Source organism: Lactuca saligna, chromosome 7 (genome assembly GCF_052625555.1).
Source record: "Lactuca saligna cultivar CGN05327 chromosome 7, ASM5262555v1, whole genome shotgun sequence".
Classification (NCBI taxonomy): domain Eukaryota; kingdom Viridiplantae; phylum Streptophyta; class Magnoliopsida; order Asterales; family Asteraceae; genus Lactuca; species Lactuca saligna.
In genome coordinates, this window is record NC_136423.1 from 59,073,862 (window position 1) to 59,085,954 (window position 12,093).

Sequence of the window (12,093 nt, forward strand, 5' to 3'; positions counted from 1 at the left end):
ATTTTTATCGATTTATTGGCATTTCTATGTAGTGGTTTCGAGATTCAAGTGAAATGGACGAATCACATATACTAGTCTTAGTTTCAACTTTGACTTAAGTTCCTATGAGACTCTGAACTAATTTCTACTTCTAGGTCAAATGCATGATGTGTCTACATGAATGTACAAAGATGATCGAGTCAATAAATGACCCGAATTTGGATAGTTGTTATTATTAAAGTAGTTGTAATATTCACATATTAATGTGAAATATGAGTACACTATCTTTCGATTCTACTTGTTTCCAGGTTTTCTAGTAGGTTATGACTTAGCCTCGATCTACTAAGTCTAGCATGTGTCGTGCCTATTCATACAACCGAGCTTAGTGAAATCGAGAACCGACTCGAATTTTGATAGTTGTCACATGCATGAACTTAGATATATCCCCATTGATTTGGTTTGAGCATCTCAGGTACAAAACCCGTACATCTTCTTACCCACACATCTTCTTTGTTATGTTCATGAAAATCAATTTCAGCCATTAGAATCATTTCTTCTTTCTCATGCTCTGCATAATTTTCTTCCTAGTTTGGGCACTCATATTGAAAGTGTCCCAACTTATGACATCGATGACATTCAATGAGTGACTTATCGAATGGTTACCTTACTTTTCCATATCCTCCTCCTTATGTGCAAATGGGGAAGTTACTTTACTAAAAGTAAATCTACAAAAAATTGATAAACGTCATCGATTCTTTAAAAAACAATGTAAATTTTGAGATAAATTGTAAGGCAGTGGCTTGGTGTTGTTAGTCGTAATATATAGTATATTAAATTGATTGCTGATGAAGTCCAGGTATTGCTTTCTTATATGAATGGTGTTGTCTTCTTATATATGATTTAAAGATATGTATATAGGTTAAGGTTTTGAGTCTTATGGTAGATAGAGACGTACATGCTTGTTAATAAAAAAAAATGTAATTCGTTGAATTTGGTTGGGCGGTGTTGTTCCTTATCTTAATTTTGTTTGTAGTCGTCACTCTTACTAAGGCCATCTCCAATGCATTGAACTCTTAAGAGTTTAATGGATTGCCACATCAGCATTCCACTAACTATACCATTTAACCTATTAAACTCTATACTCCATTAAACTCTTAAGAGTTCAATGGATTTTCACATCATCATTTGAATTTTTTTTATAAATGATATTAATAAATAAAACTAGAATATTACATTAATTAGAAATTCAAAGTTATAATTACTAATTATTAATTAAAGATTACAATTTAGAAATTAAAAGTTACAAATAATATACTAAATAAAAAGTACAATATCTAAAATACAAATTTTACTTCATATTATATTTTATTTTAATCTCATCATAATGCCAAATTTCACATCCACCTTCCGACATGGTACTGAGATCCATGAAAATGATTGAAATTTAATCATTCTTTACCTTTTCTTCTTTAATTTTCATCTTTCTTTCTTTCAATGCATTCTTCATATCCAAAGAATTTTGGTAGCATTCAAACATCTTTTTATTTTCTTCTATATGTTTCTCAAGTATTTCATCAAGCCTATTATGAAGAAGTGGAATTGGTAGCTTTCCTTTTTGCTGTTTTTTTTTTTTTTTTTTTTTTTGCTGCATTCCTACCAATTGGACTAGTTGTAACTTCATCATTATCCATGTTAATGAAATATTTTGTATTTGATGAAGACATAGATGCCCCAGATACAGTGCTTAAACCTTTCCATTTCTATTCATTTTTAACATATTCCAAATATGTTCGTGCCTAAAATTGGCACCATATCTAGCATGATAATGCTCAAAAGCTACACTTTTGAGATCATCCTCAGACTATCCACTGAGGTGTTGACTTTTCAACACTATATACAATTGATTAAATGCAACTGCAAATGGGTTCATGCAATGCCAATGCATTTTGATCTTGGCTTCAGTTCTTGCAACGTTCGACGTGTTGCTTTTCTCATAGTATGCACTAATTCGCCGCTAGAACTCTTTATTACGTTGTTGACATCCAGTAATGCTATCTTCTGAAATTTGTAGCCAAGCTTTTTCCAACAACATTTCTTCTTCTTTGCTCCACTAGGTTTTTTTTTTGTCATTTGTTGGTAGGAGTTTCTGTTGGTGTTGGTTGATTTTCTAGAATATGGGGAGGATTCGGGCTGGTAGAATCCGGGTAAACATTTTGGTATGAATGTTGTGAATGATATTTGGATTTGAGTATGGATATTGTGGATAATTGTTTGGACTTGGATATGGATATTGTAGATGATTGTTTGGATTTAGGTATGGATGTTGTGGATGATTGTTTGGATTTTCAGGATCATAAGAAGATAACAAGTGTATATAGTAATTGGGTTTCATGATTGGTGTATCAGATGGTTAATAGGTGTGAATGAGAATATAATATGTTTGTCTTCATTTGTAGAGTTGAACATCTTGTATGCATTTGCCTTTAATTTGAATTTCATTTGACTTTAACTTTAATTTGGATTTCATTTCACTTTAATTTCAATTTCATTTGACTACAATTTCAATTTCATTTAACTTTAATTTGGATTTCATTTGACTTAAATTTCAATTTCATTTAAATTTAATTTGGATTTCATTTCACTTTAATTTCAGTTTCGTTTTACTTTAATTTCAATTTCATTCGAATATAATTTGGATTTCATTTTACTTTAATTTGGATTTCATTTGAATATAATTTGAATTTCATTTGACTTCATATTTTTGCTATAAAAGAATACAACCTTTTTATTATCCCATACCTACCAATTCAAACTATTTCTTATTTCTTTCTTATACGATGTCATCATCATCCTTAGATGATTCTGTTTCTGAATTCATAACCAACCATCTCACAAGTAATTCTACATTTCAACTATATAAGGAGCTAAAATGCTTGGATCGAAGCAGAACAGTCAGATGCTGAAAGTTCAAGACGTCCTAGGCAAGATAGAAATCGTGAAGAAGGACATAAATGTCTTTGGAATGACTATTTCGATGAGCATCTTGTTTTCCCACCTCAAACGTTTAGACGAAGATTTCGAATGAGACGAGAACTATTTGTTCAAATAGTTAACAATATCTCTAACCATTCTATTTATTATCAACAAAGAAAAGATGCTTTAGGAAACAATGGTCTTTCCCCTTTACAAAAATGCATTTTTGCCATATGCCAGTTGGCATATGGCACAACTGGTGACCTCTTTGATGAATACATACGAATTGGTGAATCAACTTCAATCGAATGTCTACAAAACTTTTGTTGATGTGTGATTGAGGTTTATTGAAGTTACATTTAAGATAACCTAATGCTAATGACATCCAAAATTTAGTACAAAAACATTCAGAAAAGCACGGGTTTCGTGGTATGCTTGGAAGTATTGATTGCATGCATTAGCCTTGGAAAAATTGACATGTTGCATGGGAAGGTCAATATACTCGAGGTGATCAAGATTATCCAACAATTATACTGGAAGCAGTTGCATCACAAGACCTTTGGATATGACATGCATAGTTTGGGGTTGTCGGGTCTAACAATGACATTAATGTACTTAACCAGTCACCGTTATTCAATGATGTATTACAAGGTTATCCCCCTGAATGCAATTTTACTATTAATGGAAGAACATACACAAAACAATATTATCTTGTAGATGATATATATCCTAAATGGGCTACAATGGTTAAAAGTTTTCCACATATGGCTGACCCAAAAGGATCAAGCTTAAAGAAATGCAAGAGGCTGCAAGAAAGGACGTGGAGAGAGCATTTGGTGTTCTTTAATCTCGTTGGGCAATTGTACGAGGTCCAGCAAGATCTTGGCAACTTAAAAACATAAAGGATATAATGTATACATACATTATACTACATAATATGATAGTAGAAAATGAAGGAAATGCAATTAGTAATTGGTCAAATGATGTTGATCCTCCTATACGTGTGAATCGAGGACCTACCGAAGAAGTTCAATATCAAATTCAAAGAAACTCTGAACTACATGACAATGCAGTACATCATGCTCTTCGACATGATTTAATAGAGCATATTTGGGAACGTTTTATTAATATGTAATTTCACTATATTGTATTATAATAAATAACATGTTATCTTTTTAAAATGTTTTTAAGATTTATATATTTTTTAACTGTTTAGAATAAAAAATATAAAGTAACTTGATAAATTAAATTATTAAATATATAAAATAGAATAAAGTATTATATATATATATATATATATATATATATATATATATATGTGTGTATATATATATATATATATATATATATATATATATATATATAAATTTCTATATAAATTGAGAAAGAAAAATAAAAAATAAAGAAAAAATAAGTTTTTATAATAAATTGAGAAAAAAATAAGATTTTGTAATAAATTGAGAAAGAAAAACAAAAACATAAATAATTAAAATATATAAAAAAAAAAAAAAAAAAAAAAAAAAAAAACATATCGCCGTTGAATGGGGATTAAACTCACATTCATTCAATCTACTCCACAATCTCTCTAATCTAATAAATAAATAAGTTTAATTTTTTATTGACAAGTGGTGTTATATTAAAATTTTTCATTAAAATTATACGTCCCTTAATCCCTTATCATGTCACTTGTTAATATATTAATTATTTATTTAAATTTTCAAAATTTAAATTTCCCATCTTAATTATATTAAATTTTAAATTTCAATTTTTTTCATTTTAATTATATTAAATTAATCACATTAGATTAAAAAATAAAATAAAATTAATACATATTATAATATGATATAACTTCATGTATTATTTAAATCAACTATTATAATTTTATATATAATTAAAAAATATCCCTTAAATTAATAATTTATTTAAAATAATTGATTAATAATTTTGAATTTTTAATATAAAATTTTAATTAATTTTATAACTGTAGTTACCACAGGTTACAAACTAATGCATTATATATGTAATTATATATGTATTCAACTGCCATATAAGCATCTTTTCTAACTCCCGATAAAATCCGGTTGGAATGGCCTAAAAGTGTATTGTTCTAAATAAATTTAAATAATTTTAATTCTACTATATATACAGGGGAACCCACTAGAAATATCAAACATTCAGATCGGCCAGCAGCATATTGTTTTGAATTTCTTTCATCAACGCATACAAAACAAATGGATGGAAATTAACCTTTGATTCCTCTTCTTCTTCTCTCCAATGAATCGTGTTCATGTACAACTCTCAAGTCCAAAACCGTGACTAAGTTTTAAGAATGTCCGCTTCAGATTTAATGTATTAAATCAACTACAATGAGATTTCATAATGAGAACAGAATTTTTCAATGGGAAAAATTAATATTTTTATCCTTAAATAAATGTCATAGAATAGGATTTGTTATAATTTATTTTTAAATATGTTTTATTTGATTTTATAGTGTTTAATGTATTATAGGAAAACATAATAAAATATGATGAAGAAAAATACATGATGAAGATTAATCGTAAAACACTAACAATTTTTTCGATATGCGATATTTCCAACTTTGTACCTAATATGTAAAATCATAGAGCTCAATCAATAGGCTCTTATTGGTGGCAAATAACGATATTGAGGAAGAATAGTCACTTGGAAATGCAACCAAAGTGTTTTACTATTATTAAATAAACAAAATATAAATAATAATTTTAAATTATTCTTCAAACTTTCAATAACATCAATATATATCAAATATACTTTTCAATAAATACTTGGTCAAAGTCATGAGCGCATATTCCATTGACTTCCTCAAATACTGTTCTAATCTCGGTTTGATCGAACTAATTCAGTAATTCTCAAAAAGGACTTTCAAATTTGTGTATATATATCATATATCAACCGTATTTCATATTCCCACCTCATAGTAATTTCCCTTCCCTTACAGCCAAAAACTAATATTTCAAAAAAAAAAAAAAAATGAACAAGCTTTCTCGTCTTTCTGATCTTCTGGAAGGACTACCAAATATCATATCCCAAAATGCAAAGCTTATGGCCATCACAACCTCCGTTTTCCTAATCCACTTCTCCATTCCCTTCATCTTACCCACTTCTAATGCAAAATTAATGGATTTGAGCCTCAAACTTTTCTCTTTAGTTTCTGCCCAACCCCATACTACGGAGTACAACGAACTCCTGAATGCTATCCGAGAAGATATACACATCTTTCTAAGAATCGAAACTTCTAATTCCGTTTTCTACTTTTTTGTTGCACAAATCACCAGAATTGTTATTGCATCAAGCTACTATAAGGGTAGTAACTTGTCTCTCAAAGAATTTATGATCAAGGTATCAAGAAACTGGACTAGACCATTTTTCACTTCGTTCTATATAAAACTTCTTCCCCTGAGTTACACGAGTTTCTACTTCTTGCCACGTTTGATTCCATCACTTGTACTTCTTGGCCATCCTGTCATTCTGATCACTATCCTCGTTTTCCTTGCTTATTTTTTCATTAAATTGAATCTTTATCTATCTGTTGTTTGGAGTCTGTCTGTAGATGTTTCTGTGTTTAAGGATACTGATGAGCTTTCAGCAGTAGGGAATGCTAGAGAAGTTGTGAGCGCAAGAGGGTAGATGGCTTCTTGTAAATTTTTTCTTCATTCGTGTATTTTGGAACTAGTGTCACCCAATAACATAATGAATGTAATGGTGTAAAAACATAAAATGACAAGAGTGAAAAAAACATATAATGATAATGAGATTTGATTCTTATTATAGAAATTAAATATTATGCCTATATTTTGTTACTACTTTATCTTGTTAATGAAAGAATGACAAGTATCATATGTTTTTTTTATATATTTTTCTATCCATTTGAATGGATAACAAATGTATTAAAATAGTATTAATATTATGTAAATATAAAACGTGTCACCATCTCATTAGGTAGGAAGATAATTAGGAAGAAAAAATAGAAGGATATTTAATTTCTTTTTAATAACACTAATAATACTTTAAGACGTTTGTAATCATTTCACATGACATTAAAATAATTGTCCCCTAAGCCGAGGATTCCAACTAGATGTTTAATTTCTCAATTTATTAAGAGGTGTTTATAGATTATTTAGTTACCAACACTATTTATATTTTGTCGTAATATAGTATTAACGAAACCAGTTCGAAAAGAGAAAAAAAAAAGTTGGAAGTGATGGATTCAAACATCAAGACTTTTCAGGGTTTTGGAGATTAAAGGCAATGTCATTCCTCTAATCGCATTTAACTTATATAATATTGTGGAAAAAATTGATCGCATCGGTTTGATTATTAATCCTACAAGTCAAACGATAGAAAATTCAATTATCCCCACAACACGCAATTCAATCCATACGAAAGGATAATGATTTAAGCTGATGACCATTATTCAACCAATACAAACTATTTAAATCAAAGAACAAAAACGAAACAAAGACATAGTAATGTTTTGTGGAAAACTCAAATTAAAACCCCTATCATACCTCTTCAAATAAAAGTATATAAATTTTATTACTTGTCATTTTTTTATATTTTTTTTAATTTTGAATATCTTTTCTCATACCCTCTAAAATGACACATGTATTTTTTTTTTATAATTCTACATTTAAATTTAATTCTTCTTCTAAGTCCCTTAAAACTAACATTATTAATAAAAATTTTGAAATTGAAATTTTGGTAACAGTTATGTGATATTTGATAGAGAGAAATAACCAATTATAAATAATCTCTTATTACCTTCATTTTGTTTTCAATTTTTAGATTTTTATATATATCATTTTATAAATATATGTCACACCCAAAAACTGAAACGGTGGAAACATTCGGGAGTGTAGGACGTCATGTTTAGTATCACAAGACATTCATCATAGTAATCAAAGTAATAAAAAAATCATTTCATTAGAAAGAAAGTGTTTAAAAAGTATGTGGTTCACATAACATAGACAAAAAGTAAATAACAATACAAGACATGAAGCTATACTACTCCATCTTCTGAATTCTCTGCGCGTACATGTCTAGTGGTTTGCACGTACATGTCTAGTGGTTTCCTGAGAATACAAATTATTTTGAAAGAGTTGATCAGCATTTAAGCTGGTGAGTTCATAAGATTTTAGTGATGTAAATTGTAAGAAAGTTGTAGTAAGTTGTAAGTTTTGCTTAGAAAAGTTCTCATGTTCCTCCAGAAAATCCTATATTTCCTACTTTGATGATAGATAAGTAAAAATGACTCTACAATCCATTCTATGAGTACTAAGTGGATACAAGATATATAAAACCCAGAGTAAACAAGCAATCGATTGTGTGTATCTTCTCTAAGCCCACAACAAAACAAGGAATAGGGAATGAGGTGGAAGACACACATCCCATTGGTTGTTGGATCCGTGTTTTATATAACCCTAGTGTATTCACTTGGTACTCACGGAGTTAATTGTAATAGTTCCTTTATATTGATGAAAACATTCTTTAAGAAAACCCTTATTTCTTTTAGTAAAAATTGATAACCATAGTGGTTCCTTTTATGATCTCTTAGTTTATACTAGCTATATCTAATCTAATATCGAACAAATAGTTAATTGTGTGAATCTGCTCTAAGTCCACAACCAAACAAGGAACAGGATATGAGGCAGAAGACACACATCTAACTATCTATCGGGTATTAATTATATATAACCCTGATGTATAAACTAAGGTATTATAGAATTAACCACCTAAGGTCCTTTAAGTTTATATTGGCTTAATAAAATGGATTAAACCCTTTACTGGTAAGTTTCTAGTTTTGTATACCAAATGTTCTATTTGAAAAAGTATGTTTTGTACTAGGAAAATGTGCATTGAATTAGTGTCCTATGACCTGACCCATACCTGGTACCCCTTATGATGACTTAGTGTATACGGAACATATATATAGCTAAGATCGAATGGATAATAAGCTGAGTGAATCCTCTCTAAGCCCACAACTAAACAAGGAACATGGAATGAAGCGGAAAGCACACATCCTACTACCTGTCGGACCTGATTAATATATATCCTTGAATGCATACACTAAGGAATCATAAAGTTAGCAGTATAGGTCCCTTTCTACTGAATGTACTAGACCCGATTGTTTTGTTTGTCGTTTGAAAAGATGTAAGTTTTCCCTAGTTTATAACTATTTTGACTCGAAAATAGTTTGCATTAACTTTCAAGTGGAACTGTCACAAAATGAAAGTTATGGGAAAATATAAGTACCCATTTGTCTTCTGAATTGACATCCTAATGTACTGATTACCTTAAAACATGCATGTTTTATTAAGGTCATAATGTGATGAGTAGTACCCATACTAAATGCTCTCCCTACAAGAGATTCTGGGGACCAAAAGCGAGTTCGGCAAACCAGTTGCTGAGCTGTGAAGTAGGCTGAAATTGAAGTAATACGATCATGTATACCCAATTTAACTATCACCTTTTGTTTAGAACAATGAGTTAGTGATTCATTGGTATAATTAGATCATGTAGTTATTCTATGTTATAGCATCTTAGTATGTTTGTTCTGTTATCATGTATAGTGTATAGTATGGCTTTCTGATGTATTGTATCTACCTCCTGTTTCTCTTTATAGTATGCTCTAGTATCTAGTATGAATTGAACCCCTAAACTATACCCCTTATAGTTTACTAGTGTTTTACTTGAACTGTTATTTGAAGAGACTCATCTTACTACTAAGTTATGCTCATACTTTAAAAATGGAGTTTTGTTAAACTGTAAAGTAACATAACTTTAAAAGAATTTTTGAAATGTTTTGATCACTTATAAAATACTTAAGCAATATTTTGAAAGATGTTTATAACAAACATTTAAAAAAACATCATTGTGTTCAACTTGTATCCCCCCCACCCCTAAAAGCATTTAAAACAATTAAAAGATTCATTATACGGGTATGAACTCGCCTTATGTAGGTGCTTCAAACGAATATGCGTGTAAGGATGAGAAGTTCCACGAATGAATTCCCGGAACACAAACGAGTCCAAAATGACATATAGGGCAATTATTTGCATGAATATAGTTTATAAGAAACTAACATGAAAGGAAACACCCTTAGGGACTTGGACTAAGTGTTGAAATCACATGTGATTTATCAAAGGGATGTTTAAGGCCACCAAATGGTTTTTACGGACGTGGGTTTACGGCCATGGAGTTTACGGCCGTAAAATCGTGGTCAAACATTAATAAGAGGGTGTTTGAATGCTAGGGAAACTTGAGGGACCATTGCTTTACACAAGGATGAGAAAAACCAACTTAATGGAAGGTGTTGAGATGTTTATGGCCACACCATAAAGTGTATGGCGGTAAACTCACCAAATGGCCATATTTTGGGTCATAAAGGCAAGGAGTTTCAATGGTTCAAATGTTCCAAGGGTTAGCAAGGGTCTAGAAGTGTTTAAGGCTCAAAACATGACAAATACAAGGGTTTACGGCCAAGGGAGATACTCCTGGCCGTAAACTCTCTTTGATGTTGAGTTTGATGATGTTTCAAGCCTATGATCTAGTGTTTAACATGCACTACTAGATGATAGATGGAATACTCACGCTTTTGAGGGCTTTGATGAGTTTTCGGCAACCAAGAACACGTGTGTGTTCTCGGTGTTCTGGGTGAAAGTTGAAGATCTAGCCAAAAGATGTTTTCATCGATGGAATCAAAGAGTGATTCATGAGTAAGAAGGTTAATCAACAATTAGAGGGAAGAATCTATTACATTTGGAAGATTGGGGATGAAAATCTCGATGATACTTGAGAGAGAAGTCAAGTGTTATTGAGGTGAAAGTGAAAGAATGAAAGGAAAATGAACGGAATGAGGCTTTAAGGGGAGTTTACAGCCAACCTTGAGTTTACGGTTGTAAACTCAAGTGTCTTGGCCATGAACTCCTTTTTGGTGGTCTTAAGGCTCGGATGTTGCACAGTGTCTCTAGCAAGTACTTCCTACCACTCATTCCTTAAGTGTACCAGGCTTAAAACCCAATATAATGACCCTTAACAAGGCTAGAAGGCAATAAATTTTTGGGTTGTCACAATATGTTTAAAGTATTTTGTTATAAATATTATCTATATTATTTTAATTTATCAATTATGTATTACACGTGTTATAACCTAGCAATTAATATATGCGAGATCTCGTTGGCGTACCAAATATCCAACCTAGACATAATATCGGCCAACAATATCGGTCCTAAATATCGGTTCCGAGAATATCACCAATATGAATAAGATTTGTTTGAGATTTAGGCGAGAAAATCATTGATATCACCAACCTTTGTAATTATCCATAATTTTGACATTTATGACTCAGCTTCAAGTTTGATTATGACACTCTATTGCAATTATACATAATCTTGATATTTATGATTTAGCCTCAAGTTTGACTCTGAAAATATGTTGGACTTAAACCGCAAGACTGAAGTCACGATTCTATCACAAACATGATCACAACTGCAGAACCAAATTAGTTTAATTACATCTTCTGTAACTTCAATTTTCATTCCTCCACCAACATTGGGTTTCGATACAAACTTAATGCACATGGGAGCTACATTGATAATAGTTGAGTAATTTGGTGGATGAAAAATCATGCCAGACCATTGATTCCCCTTATGTTGGTAAAACCCAAACCGCTCAAAGTCACATGCTTCGTGTGGAGAGCCATTGTGGGTAGAATCCCAGTCATGAAAGCTCTAAGTCGTGAAAATGGTGGATTAAAAATCATGCCACGCCATTGATTCCCCTTACGCTGATTTGAAACTATACCCTCAAAGTGGGATGCTTCGGTGGAGGGTTGTTGTGGGTAGAATCCCAATTGCGGAAGCTCCAAGTCCAAAATACTCAATGTTAATTATGCGGTCACCAAACTGAATTGGCAGATCACCTTCTTATTTCTAACTATATGTTTATTATAGAAGTGAAATTATCAATTTTTAGATGGTGTGGTATTCAATTCATATAATTTAGCTTGGTGAGAGACTTTATTGATTACGCAACTTCTGGGGAAAAATTTCCAATGAAAAGACAGATTGTTAATGTGATATTCTCATCTGTTATATGGATTGT